The sequence below is a fragment of the Acomys russatus genome, chromosome 24 (genome assembly GCF_903995435.1).
Source record: "Acomys russatus chromosome 24, mAcoRus1.1, whole genome shotgun sequence".
Lineage (NCBI taxonomy): Eukaryota > Metazoa > Chordata > Mammalia > Rodentia > Muridae > Acomys > Acomys russatus.
The window spans coordinates 11,579,507-11,591,651 of record NC_067160.1 but is presented as its reverse complement, the minus strand read 5'-3'; positions in this window follow the sequence as shown (position 1 = coordinate 11,591,651).

Below are 12,145 nucleotides of genomic sequence, written 5' to 3'. Positions count from 1 at the left end.
TAGACTCTTGTTCATCTTGTGCCTTTTATGCATTTATTTATTCAGCACACAAAGCGTTCTTAGGCCAATTCTCCTGAAGCCCTTTTTGCTTAGGCTTATCTGGGAACGCTAGGAAGAGAGACTGACTGTGAACCAACAGGCTCACAGTACCATCACCTTGTGCCTCGGACTGCTCCTCATGGAGACTGGGCCTAGAGGTGACTAAGCTATTGCCATAGGACCACACACTGAGCAATGGGAGCCCTCTTGAAGTTTCAGTTGCTAAAACTAAAGTTTTAGTTTAGTTACTAAAACTTTTGTATAGCATACACACTGGCATTAAAAATAGGATTTGCACAAGATGTGAAAAGCTATCATATTTAGGAAATACATTTGTCAAGTAAATTCTTCATTAAATCTTTTGGCGGGGCAAGGGGGAAAGAGTCTCTCTGTGTAGCCCTGGCTGATTTGAAACTCATGATACTCCAAAATACATAAAGAACTCAAGAAATTAAACACCACCAAACCAAATAACTCAATTAATAAATGGGGCCCAGAACTAAACAGAGAATTTTCAACAGAGGAATATCAAGTGGCTGAGAAACACTTAAAGAAATGCTCAACGTCATTAGCATTCATCAGAGAAATGCAAACCAAAACAACTCTGAGATTCCATCTTACACCCATCAGAATGGCTAAGATCAAAAATTCAAATGATACCACATGCTGGCGAGGATGTGGAGAAAGAGGAACACTCCTTCATTGCTGGTGGGAATGCAAACTAGTACAACCACTTTGGAAATCTATCTGGTGCTTTCTCAAAAAACTGGGAATAGGGCTTCCTCAAGACCCAGCTATTTCACTCCTTGGAATATACCCAGAAAATACTACACCACACAACAAGGACATATATATGCTCAACCATGTTCATAGCAGCCTTATTCATAATAGCCAGAACCTGGAAACAGCTTAAATGTCCCTCAGTTGAAGAATGGATAAAGAAACTGTGGTACATTTACACTATGGAATACTACTCAGCTATAAAAAAACAAACAGACAAACAAAAACAAAAAACAAAACAAACAAACAAAAAAAAACAAGGAAATCCTGAAATTTGTGGACAAATGGATAGAAGTAGAAAGGATCATACTGAGTGAGTTAACCCAGAAGCAGAAAGACTCACGTGGTATATACTCACTTATAATTGAACACTAGCCCAAAAGGCATGTCCCATGAAAGTCTTCACTTACCGGGAGATTGGGATAGATGTGAGGACATCCTACTGAGACTCTAGGTAAGAGAAATATAGGAGATGGGGAAATAGAAGGATCCAGAGGGTCCTAGAAACCTACAAGAACACTGTAACAGGTGGATCAGGGCCCAGGGGGTTCTGCTCAAACTATTGCACTAACCAAGGACAATACAAGTAGTAAACATTGAACCCTTACTCTGATCTACCCAATAGACAGGACATTCTCCACAGTTATATGGAGAGCAGGGACTAACTCTGACATGAATTCTGGTGCCCCATATTTGACAACTTCCCCTTGGTGGGGAGGCCTGGTGGCACTCAAGGAAAGAATAAGCAGGCTACCAAGATGAGATTTGATAGCCTATGACCATATAGTGGGGGAGGAGGTCCCCCTTGGTCATAGACCTAGGGGAGGGGAATAGGGTGAAAGTGGGAGGGAGGGAGGAACAGGAGGATACAAGTGATGGGATAACAATTGAGTTGTAATCTGAATACTTAATTTTTTTAAAAAGACAGGAGCTCCACAAGAGAACAGCAGAGCCAACCAATCTGGGCCCAGTGGGACTTACCAAGACTGATGCACCAACCAAGGACCATGCATGGAGAGGACCTAGAACCCCCTGCTCAGATGGAGTCACTAGGCATCACAGACTCCATGTGAGCTCCATAAATTGGGGAGTGCGGGCTGCCTCTGACGTGGACAGACCCTGTTGCCCACTCATTGATCACTCACCCCTGGTGGGATGGCCATGCCAGCCCACAGAGGAAGAGGATATAGGCAGTTCTGATGACACTTGATAAACTGGGGTCAGATTGTAGGGGAGGAGGGCTCCCCTTCTGAGGACTAGGGGGAGGGGGAAGAGGGAAGGAAGATAGGACAGGAAGGAGGCAAGGGACTGGGAACAATCGTGATATAAAGTGAACAAATTAAAAATAAACAAACTTAATTTCAAAGCAAAAACAAAATAAAACAAAACAAAAAACCAAACAACTCATGATGCAGACCAAGCTGGCCTCAAACTCACAGAGATCTACTTGCTTCTGCCTCCTGAGTGCTGAGATTAAAGGCATGTGCCTCCATTCCGTGACCAATTCCATATATATATATATATATATATATATATATATATATATATATATAATATTACATTTTAATACATACATATATAACATTATATTATAATACACACACGTATATAATGATAATGCTTTTAGTCCCAGCAGTCAGGGGGCAGAGGAACTCTGTGGGTTCAAGGCCAGCTTAATCTACCTAGAATGTTCCAAGCCAGTGTTACATGGTGAGACCCTGTCTTGTGTGTGTGTGTGTGTGTGTGTGTGTGTGTGTGCGTGCGTGTGCGCGCACGCGCGCGCAGACTTGTGCCTTGGCTTCTTGTCCAAAGGCATCTTGGAAAACCCTGGCTTTACGGCAATAACTGGTTCTGAGACAGTGACTTGAACCAATTTTCAAGCTCGGGAGGGGAGAGGAAGATGAGATCAGAGAGTCTATCAGGCTGCAAGGATATGCTTTTCAAAAACGCGCCGGCTTCTCAGCGTTTCCTTTTCCCCTCACCATTCATATTCCTGAGGAATAGACGTGTCTCTCTCTCTGCGGCAGTGTTTCGTGACATTTGGATTTACAGTGTTCAAGTTGAAGTCTCTAGCCCCTTGCAGTCTGTCAAAAACAGCTTCTTTGTCCATTTGTTTTTGTCTTCCACTCCCACTCTGAATCTCTTTTGTAAATTTATATTTGACAACCCTCGTATTTCAGTAGCTGGCTTAGGTTTCACAATCTACCTTGCTTGCTCAGTTACATTAGCTGAAACAACAAATTTAATCCATGATGTCAATAGTAAATTATAGCAGAGAAGTAATATATGCCTGACATCATAAAGGCCAAGGCTATGGTAAAAGCCCTGTAAACTCAGGAGCCAGTGTGTTTGGCCGAGAGATAGACTCTGACTAAACGCTTACGTTATGAAAATCAGATTAGCACTAAAAAGCTGCATTTGGGTAATCTTATTTTTTTAAAATATCTTTTTATGGGAAATTTTTAGAAGCAGTAAGCTCTTCCATTCCATCCTGCACTGTGGATTTTGCTCCCATGGACATTGGCTGTGTAATTATATTTTATATTTGGTAGTGGATAAATAATTAAAACGAGAATTACTTTCCTGAAAAGATTCATTTAGAGCCCACATTTTCTATTACCATAGCTGCTGGCTGGGGGGAGGGGACACCGCCTCCTACCTACCTAAACTACCTTGCCATTAAAGTATCTAAATTACCTTGGTGAATTCTGAGCACAGAAGTGGTTGATGAATTGCTTTTGCATAAATGCACTTTCCCTTTGCTGGAATCTCATTTTATGAAACACTCATGTGCGTGAACACTCTCTCTCTCTCTCTCTCTCTCTCTCTCTCTCTCTCTCTCTCTCTCTCTCTCTCTCTCTCTCTCTCTCTCTCCCTCTCCGAGAGACACAGATATACCAAAGCAGCCACTGGACCCTCTCAGGAAGAAATATTGAAGGTTGGAATTTTCTCTATATAATGAAGCTTTTAAAAAATGTTGCCAGTAAGACAAGCGTCTCTGAGGAAAGCCCAAATGGTTTCATCTCCTGTAGGGAAGAGCAGTTCATGAATCATTGTTTCATGCAAAAGTGTCTCGCTCCTTTAACTGGGGCTATCAATTGTAGCAGCTGGATTTTTTTTTTTTTTTTTAAGTAACAAAATCTGATTCTCCTTTAAACTCATTTATTACAAGTATGGAGGAGGAATCCTTTTGTAAAAGACCCCAGTGTGTTCTGTGGATGAAAACGAGTGTCTAATACCTGCATGTCTTTGTCCTCCGCTGGTCTGACCTGTTGTAGGCATTGCCAAGGCAGGATCTTCAGCAACGACATCTCTCACTAGGTTCAGATGGATTTCCATTTATTAATTAGAAGCATTTGTCGTAGTTTTCATGTGTTCTTGCTGGTGTGGTCTGTGGAGGAAAGAACATGGTATCTGAGGCCCCAATGGTTAATGTGGTAGCACAACCTGGCATTCAGCATTGCTTCGTGGCAGCGTTGGTGCCTCTTGTGTCCCTGAAGAGGAACAAAATGGCTAGGGACTGCCAGGCACCCGGGAACCTTACCTGCGCTGCTCTGAGGGATCTGTACACAGACAGGCTGATAGAAGGGACCCAGTCACAAGCCCTTGGCTGGAATCTCTCAGATTTGACTGCCTCTGTTATGTATGGCACAGTGTGTGCTGAACTGAGCCCTGAGCCAGGGCAGGTGTGTAGTCCAAGGTGACCATGTGCCTATCTGTTAGATTGCCTCATTTGCTATCTCTCACTCGCCACTGACCATGGTTCAAGTTCACATAACACTTCAAAGAAAGAAAATGGCTATTAAATACTAAGGTTATTGTGATTAATAATTGTCCATTTTTATTTCCAAGATTTCCTTAATTTGGTAATTAATGTTCATGAACATCCCTGAGAGAATGTAACTGAATATAATTCTGTCTCCAGGAATATTAAAATTGAAAATGATGTCAAAAATATATTACCTGACAGGTAGGTAACCTTTCAGCCTTTAATATCTCTCCTCTCTGTCTCTGTCTGCCTCTCTCTCTCTCTCTCTCTCCCTGTGTATGCACACGTGTGTGTGTGTGCATGTATGTGTATGTATGTGTGCATGTGCGTGTGTGTGTGTGTGTGTGTGTGGTACTTTGCTACCTCGTCAGGGAGTGAAGAACAAGTGTGTCATTCATGACGACATTAGACAAAGTCTACCACAGACTTCCTTGATACATTGGCAGCAATTCCAAAACTGATTTGTATCAACTTATATACCAACGCAAGATCACTGGTGCATATTATCTTGTTTTATATCATCATCACTTAATTGTGTGATTCTTTTCCGAGTAAAACAGAAAAATTAATTTCCCAAAATTTTTTTGCTTATTTTTTTTATTAATTTATTCTTGTTACATCTCAATGGTTATCCCATCCCTTGTATCCTCCCATTCTTCTCTCCCTCCCATTTTCCCCTTACTCCCCTCCCCTATGACTGTTCCTGAGGAAGATTACCTCCCCAAAATTTTATTACAAAGAAAGATGCCATTCTGCAAATCAAGTTTTGACCATTTGAACAGCAATTAATGTTTTTCTCTATAGTAATATGGGAACAAATCTAGTTTTCCGAGTGAGTGAGTGAGTGAGTGAGTGAGTGAGTGAGTGAGTGAGTGCGTGCATGCCTCTGGCACTGGGCTCTCCCCATTTGCACGATGGACTGACTGCCCTACGCTGGGTAGTTGGCCTGAAAGACTATTTGCACCATCATTCGTGTGTTCTGTGCCTGAGGCCCCATGCTTTGCCCTTCATCTCCCCAGCCCATTCAGTGCTTGGAACAGACCTGTGTGTTAGGTGTTGTTATTTCCCCATTTTATAAAGGAGAAAATTGGCACCGAGGAGGTCTAGACAAGAAGATACTGAGTTCCGGACCAGCTTGGCCTATGTAGTAAGACTCTGTCCCAAAGCAAAACAACATGGCGAAGAAAACAAAAGACCAAGCTAGCGCTGTGCAAGACCAGGCAACTTTTCAAGGCAGGAATACCCAGTGGGCAGGCAGCTAGCTGTGTCCTGACTTCTGAGTCTGAAGTCTGTTGCTGTTCCAAGAGTGCACTAATTGGTTCAAACCCAACACCACACCCCTTAACACTCTCAGATCCCGCCCCCCTCGCCAGTGGGCTCACCGGTCAAGGTTCCTTTGATGCACCTGGAGCAATCCTGGTAGCTCCTGCCTTTGATGAGGGCACTGGGAATGTAAAACTCTTCATTATCCCATTACCCATATTCTTTTTATTTCCTGCTAAGCCTAATAATTTATTAGCACTATTTAGGTTAATATATAGTTACATGATTTTACGGTTACTCTCTTCTCTTCATGTGGTGGCACATTTAGGTGTCTAGATCTTCTGTGGGATTTTCTGAAGGTGGAAGCCAGATAGATGACTTTGACAAGAGTCCTTTGTAGAATTCCTTCCTTCCCAACGGCCTGCCGAGATGACTGCAGGGCTTGAGGCGAGTAGGCTTGAGGTGCAGGAAGCATTTAGAGTGGCCCCAATTTCAAGCTCCCCGCTATAGGCAGCTTTCATAGAAACACGCAAAAGCCTTCAGATTACAAGTGTACGAAAGAGATTCATACTGACACTTTGATGCCGCAAGATGTCAAATCTCACCACTTCTTTTTCTCTTCTCTCTCCCTCTTTTCCTCCCTCCTTTCCTCTGCTTACCCCCACCCCCATCTTGATCTCATTGTGTCTGCTCTCAGGAACTTCCCATCTCCACCCAGGGTCCTCTGCTCCCACCAGGCTGCTCCCACCAGGCTGCTCCCACCTGGCTGCTCAGCGTTGTCCTTCCCTCTTCTCCAAGCTTAGAACATAGACAAGGGGCCACATGTGGCTGGAAGATGCAGCTCCACCTTCAGCCCTCTCAAGGTGTAGAACAAATTTTGTACTTGCTTTTTTTTTTTTAAATCAAGCTGCACATCGTTGCCACATAATCATAATATTTTAATTTATTCATATTAAATCCTTAAGGTTGCTACAGTATGTATGTATTTTCATTTGGGCTTCCAGCATGCTCCTGCTCTCTTGACATGTGCTTTCTGTAACTCAACCTTGCACTTGCTATACCAATCTATATAACAGGCCAGTCTAAAGTGTGCCCATAGACATCCTTTTCACGAGTGGGGAAGCACCATGGAATGGTGAAGAAATGTAGCACAACCTATTGTTGTTATTATTTGTTAATACATATTGATTGATCCAATGCCACGCCCCTCCCCAACCCAAACAAATGCAACTTTTTCTCTCAGTACACGTGATGATTTATTGCACGGAGACTGAGGTATGAACCCCTTTTTAAAAACTGATTTGAACAGACCCATGGGTCTCCTGTGAACATCTATAAGGGAATAATTTCAAATTCAGACAAATGGCTTGGATTCTTGCGCGACTCAGAGAGTCAGCAGGCAAAACCTGGGCAGGAATGGCTCTGTTAGAGAGGCTTCGAAAACACTTCTTTCATTTTTAGGTCCCAGGAAACCATCCATGGTCTTAAAAAATGTATGTGGTCTTTTCTTATGCTTACAAAATTGGCCCCTTTCTTTATCTTTGATACACCCACCACTTCTATTAATGAAGTAACACACCTATTTCATTCTCTTCCAAACTTCTCTGCCAAAGAATATTTTAGATTTAAAATAGAGGGCAGAAGAAGAAGTTAGGAGGAAGTAGAAATGTCTCGGCCCTCTGTGAGCTCTGGGCACTGAGGTTGGATCTCTCAAGGGTTCATCTCATAAAAAGATAGAGGCCATCAATCTCAAAGAAACTCAAAGTGGAGAGAAAGAGTTTATAAATATTTAGACAACAAACACAGTAAGATATGTTTACAAGGAACCGTCTTTAGCACTTCATAACTGCACTTAGCTAAAGTTAATAATTGACTTTGTCAAGGACCCAAAGGAAAGAAAACAATTAGATAAATGATCTTAGACTGTGAAATGCAAATTTCTGCAGGTGCCTGCGACTCACTGGAGGGTCTCACAAGTTTTCTTCTGGAAAGTGACTGACCACAAACCCCAGTGCTGAAGACCTTGACTCTCTTCATGGCATGGTGGAAAGGTAAAAGACCAGAAGTGTAAATACACAATAAACACTTGGAAAGGAAGGTGCGGTATGTGTATTTATCCATGTGTTGCTGCCCAGACGTCTCTCAAGAATGCTGCAGCATGGTATGGGCTATAAAAAGATTAAGAAGTTAAAAAAAAAAAACAATGGAAACAAGACCCTCAAGTAAACAAAAATTTCACCATGTCAGCTCCAGAGTGCCTGGGCCCAGTGTCCTTTCATCTCTGGGAGAGCTCTGGCCTTTCGAAGGCTGCAAAAGGCTGAGACTGGAGCTTTGCAGCAGCACAGAAATAGGACAAGTTACCTGCTTGTATGGTTGGTGTGTGTGTGTGTGTGTGTGTGTGTGTGTGTGTGTGTGTAAGGATGTGTTATTAATCCCCTATACCTATGAAATAATGCATAGAATAGGCGGAATCTATATTAAGAATTTTAAAGTTGACCTTGCCAATTGACTTACTATATGTCTAAAGTGGCAGTGATCAAAAGCAGTTAGCTGACAGGCCAGTGACTTACAGGGATCTCCCAAGGGATCTGATGGCAAAGAATCATGTGCAAGATGTGTCTGGGGGGCAGTCAAGACTAAAAAACAGAAAGCTTGGGGGTGGGGTGGGCAGTGAGATGAGTCAGCAGGTAAAGGCACTTTCATCACAAGCTGGTCCATCTGAATTCAGTCCCCAGAACCTACATAAAAATGCACAAAGAGAAGGTACCCCTCAAGTTGTCCTCTGACCTCTCTATTGTGGACAAATACACATGAGAGGAGAGAAAAAGAAGAGAAGAGGAGAGGAGAAGAGAAGAGAAGAGAAGAGAAGAGAAGAGAAGAGAAGAGAAAAAGAGAAATAATAAATGTAAAGCAAGAACTACACCTTGCAGGCACACACACATGCACGCGCACATTCACGCGCACGTGCACACATACACACACACACACACACACACACACACACACACACACACACACACACACACACACACATACACAGCCCCATAGAGTGTGAAATCCAGAAAAGGGAAGCACCAAAGATGCACTATGGAGCTGGTCCCTGATGCAGACAAGTAGACTAACTTGCCAGGACCAGCTGAGGATATAGAACATTCTCAGGGCTTCTCATACCAAAAACACTGATAACAAGGTACACTCAAGAGCCAGTGCTCTGGGTAAGTGCTCTACCCCTGGGCTGCAGCCCCAGGCCTGCTCCTGCGCAGGCTTCCCCTCGGCTCCTGATAGTCCAGTTTGCTGTTTGTTGGCATCTAATGAATGATTCAGAGTTGTTCTTATCCTTGCTTTATTTCCATGGTGTTAGCTGTCATGTGTCTTCTTCCTTTTATGGCTTTATTTATTGGATATTTTCTCTTTTCTCTTAATGTAAATAACGTCTGTCAAAATTTTACTCTTTCTGGGAAATCAAGCTTGGAATATGAAGGTCAGAGGTGAAATATCTGTCCAAGACTGGGCTTGCTCCCCAGCCCAGCAAAATCAAAGCAAAACAGGCCTCATCTTGTTAGCCTTGGTGCTTTTTGCTACTTTATTCCTTTTCTAATCCTTACTTCATTATTAGTATAAACTTCTGCTAAATTTTGAATTTAGTTCTTTTCCTGCAGTGAAGTCCTTTCTTTTAAATCTGTCACTTTTAGTGTAGGTCCTGCTGTCACATAAACTCATGTTAACATAAACTCATGTTAACGTATGCTCTTACCACCAGCAAAACCCTAGGAACAGTAGAATAGTGGTCACCGGGGATATGGGCATGGCGCTTTGGTTACCTGGTGCTGTGATGCAGACCTGAAATGTCCTGTAAGCTGTGTGTTGGCTGGATGCTCACCCACAGTTAGTGGCACTAGTTGGGGAGATGGCAGACACTTTAGGGGGTGCAGCAAAGATGGTGCATGCCTTTGAAAGGTATGCCTGGCATTCTCTCCTCATGTTTCCTGTCTGCCAGGAGGAGAGTAGCCTTTGCTCTTTGACATCTTGGTTGTCAACTTGATTTGACCTAGAATTGAAAGCTAGGCCTCTGGGCAGGTCTGTAAGGGAACTTCCTAGAAGGGTTAAGTGAATGGGAAGACTGAATCCCAAAGTGGGCAGGTCCTTCCACAGGCAGCAGCCTGGGTTTAAAGAGACACAAGGCCTAGCCCCACTCCCTGATGCCCTGATGAGTGCGTCTGTTCTATTGCTGCCATCTTTAGCTGACATAGGAACCCAGCTTTTTGGTCCCTCCCAATGTGGACTCTAGGAATTCTCCAACCTTCAGTGTGATGTTGGGAGTCCTGAGGCATCCCACCCTGTGTGTTAGCAGCTCCCAGGCTCATCTAGAGAGCTCTGAGCGAAAAGTTCCATCTGCCTCACACTGGGCTCAGATTCAGCAGAACCAAGGACTATGGGCTCAAAGCTCTGAGATCATGAACCCAAATGAGCCCTTTCTCCTGCTTCATCAAAACAGCAACAAGTGGACAAATGCACCTGCAGATCGGCCGTATGATTTGTGCCTGTAGCTAACAGCACTGTACAGAACACTAACACTGTTTAAGGGGATCAAGTGTTCTTACCATGAAAACAAGCAAATAACACACCAAAATAGTTTAGGGCACCTTTTTTTGAGGTTTTAAATATATTTTGCTTAAAGTAATAGTTTCACATTATCATTATAGCTCATAAAGTTTGGTGTTAAAATGTGCATATTAAACATATTCAGTTTTTAAAATTATTTTTATTTTACATGTATGGACATGTTGTCTGCAAATATGTATAGACACCACGCACATGCATGGTTCTCGAAGAGGTAAGAGGTAGGCACTGATACTGGAATTGGAGTTATGGCTGGTTGTGTGCCACCATGTCATCGCTGCAAACTGAACCCTAATCCTTGCAAGAGTAACGACTGCTGAACCGTTTCTCCAGGCCAACACATACAGCTGTCCTACATCAGGAACATTCACTGACCTGTTTTAAAAAGCAAAAGGAGAAGGAAAGTCCTTTAAACCAGGTGCTTTTGGTAGAGATATGTGCAGAGCCTCCGCAGCACACTGCTGCCATGGTTGGAGGGGAGGTGAGACCAGTGGGGTCTAAGCTGATGCCCAAGAGACCCACATGGCAGGTCTTATTCAACCTGCTTTGTGTAATGGACTTACGTTAGTCTGATAATGGAATTGATGCTTATTCCTCTTAGATTTCATTGCATTTGTTTTATTTTGCCCAGCAATTTGGCCTAGAAGAATATTTCAAGCATTGTGTTTTCTTTCACTGTCCAATATTGCCTGCCGCCAAGATGATTGAGACCTTTCAAAGTAGAGACAGCAAGCCTGGAATTGAATCCCAGCCACACCCAGAAGTGTGGCCTTGAGGCAGTTTCTAACTTTCCCATCTATACAGTTGGGGTAATTACTAATTATATCATAGAATTTTTGTCCTAGATAAAATGAAATAATCCTTATATAGCATTTAAGTCCAGTGTATGGTTTGTTTTTTAACAAAACAATTGGTAATATATATATATATATATATATATATATATATATATATATATATGTATGTATGTATATACAAGTGTACATATAACTATATATTATTATATTATCTTGCAATCTGATGAGTAGGAGATGATGGCATCGTCTGAGTCTCGGGAAAAGTGTGGACCAATAAACGTTCAGAAGAAGAACCCAGCAACACTCTCCTTAACTTTGTCTTTATCAATGGGAGGGATCACAAAATCTCAGTGCTGAGAGTCTGACCACTGACCGAGGCTTACTGTCCTTGCAAGAGCTGACCTCCATTGCACTGACGTAGTACAGACTACAGTAGATGAATGCTGTTGTTCACAGCCAAAGAAGTTGTTCAAATTGTGACCCAGGAGTCAGCATGAATCCATTGGCTATTTCTAACCTGAAATCAGGTATGTTCAAGCATTAGTAGTAAGTGGGCACAGATTTCTATAGCGATTTGATATCCTCATGCCCCAGCCATTGACTTAGCTCACTGGGCAGCTACCAGGAAGTGTTGACCCTTGAAGTGAGTTATGTATGAGAAGGAGTTTCACAAATGTGTTGAAACATGTAATATTTTAAGGTTAATTTACTAACTATAATGCAAAAAATCTATAAATATAAAATTCCTATGTATCTGACAGCCAATCTAAATTTAACTATAACTTTATAGAATTAACTGGTGACACTAGCTTGCTTGTGAATAATTGGAAAAAGTTCCAGACAGATTATTGTTTGTTTCATTTTGGGGAAGAAATGG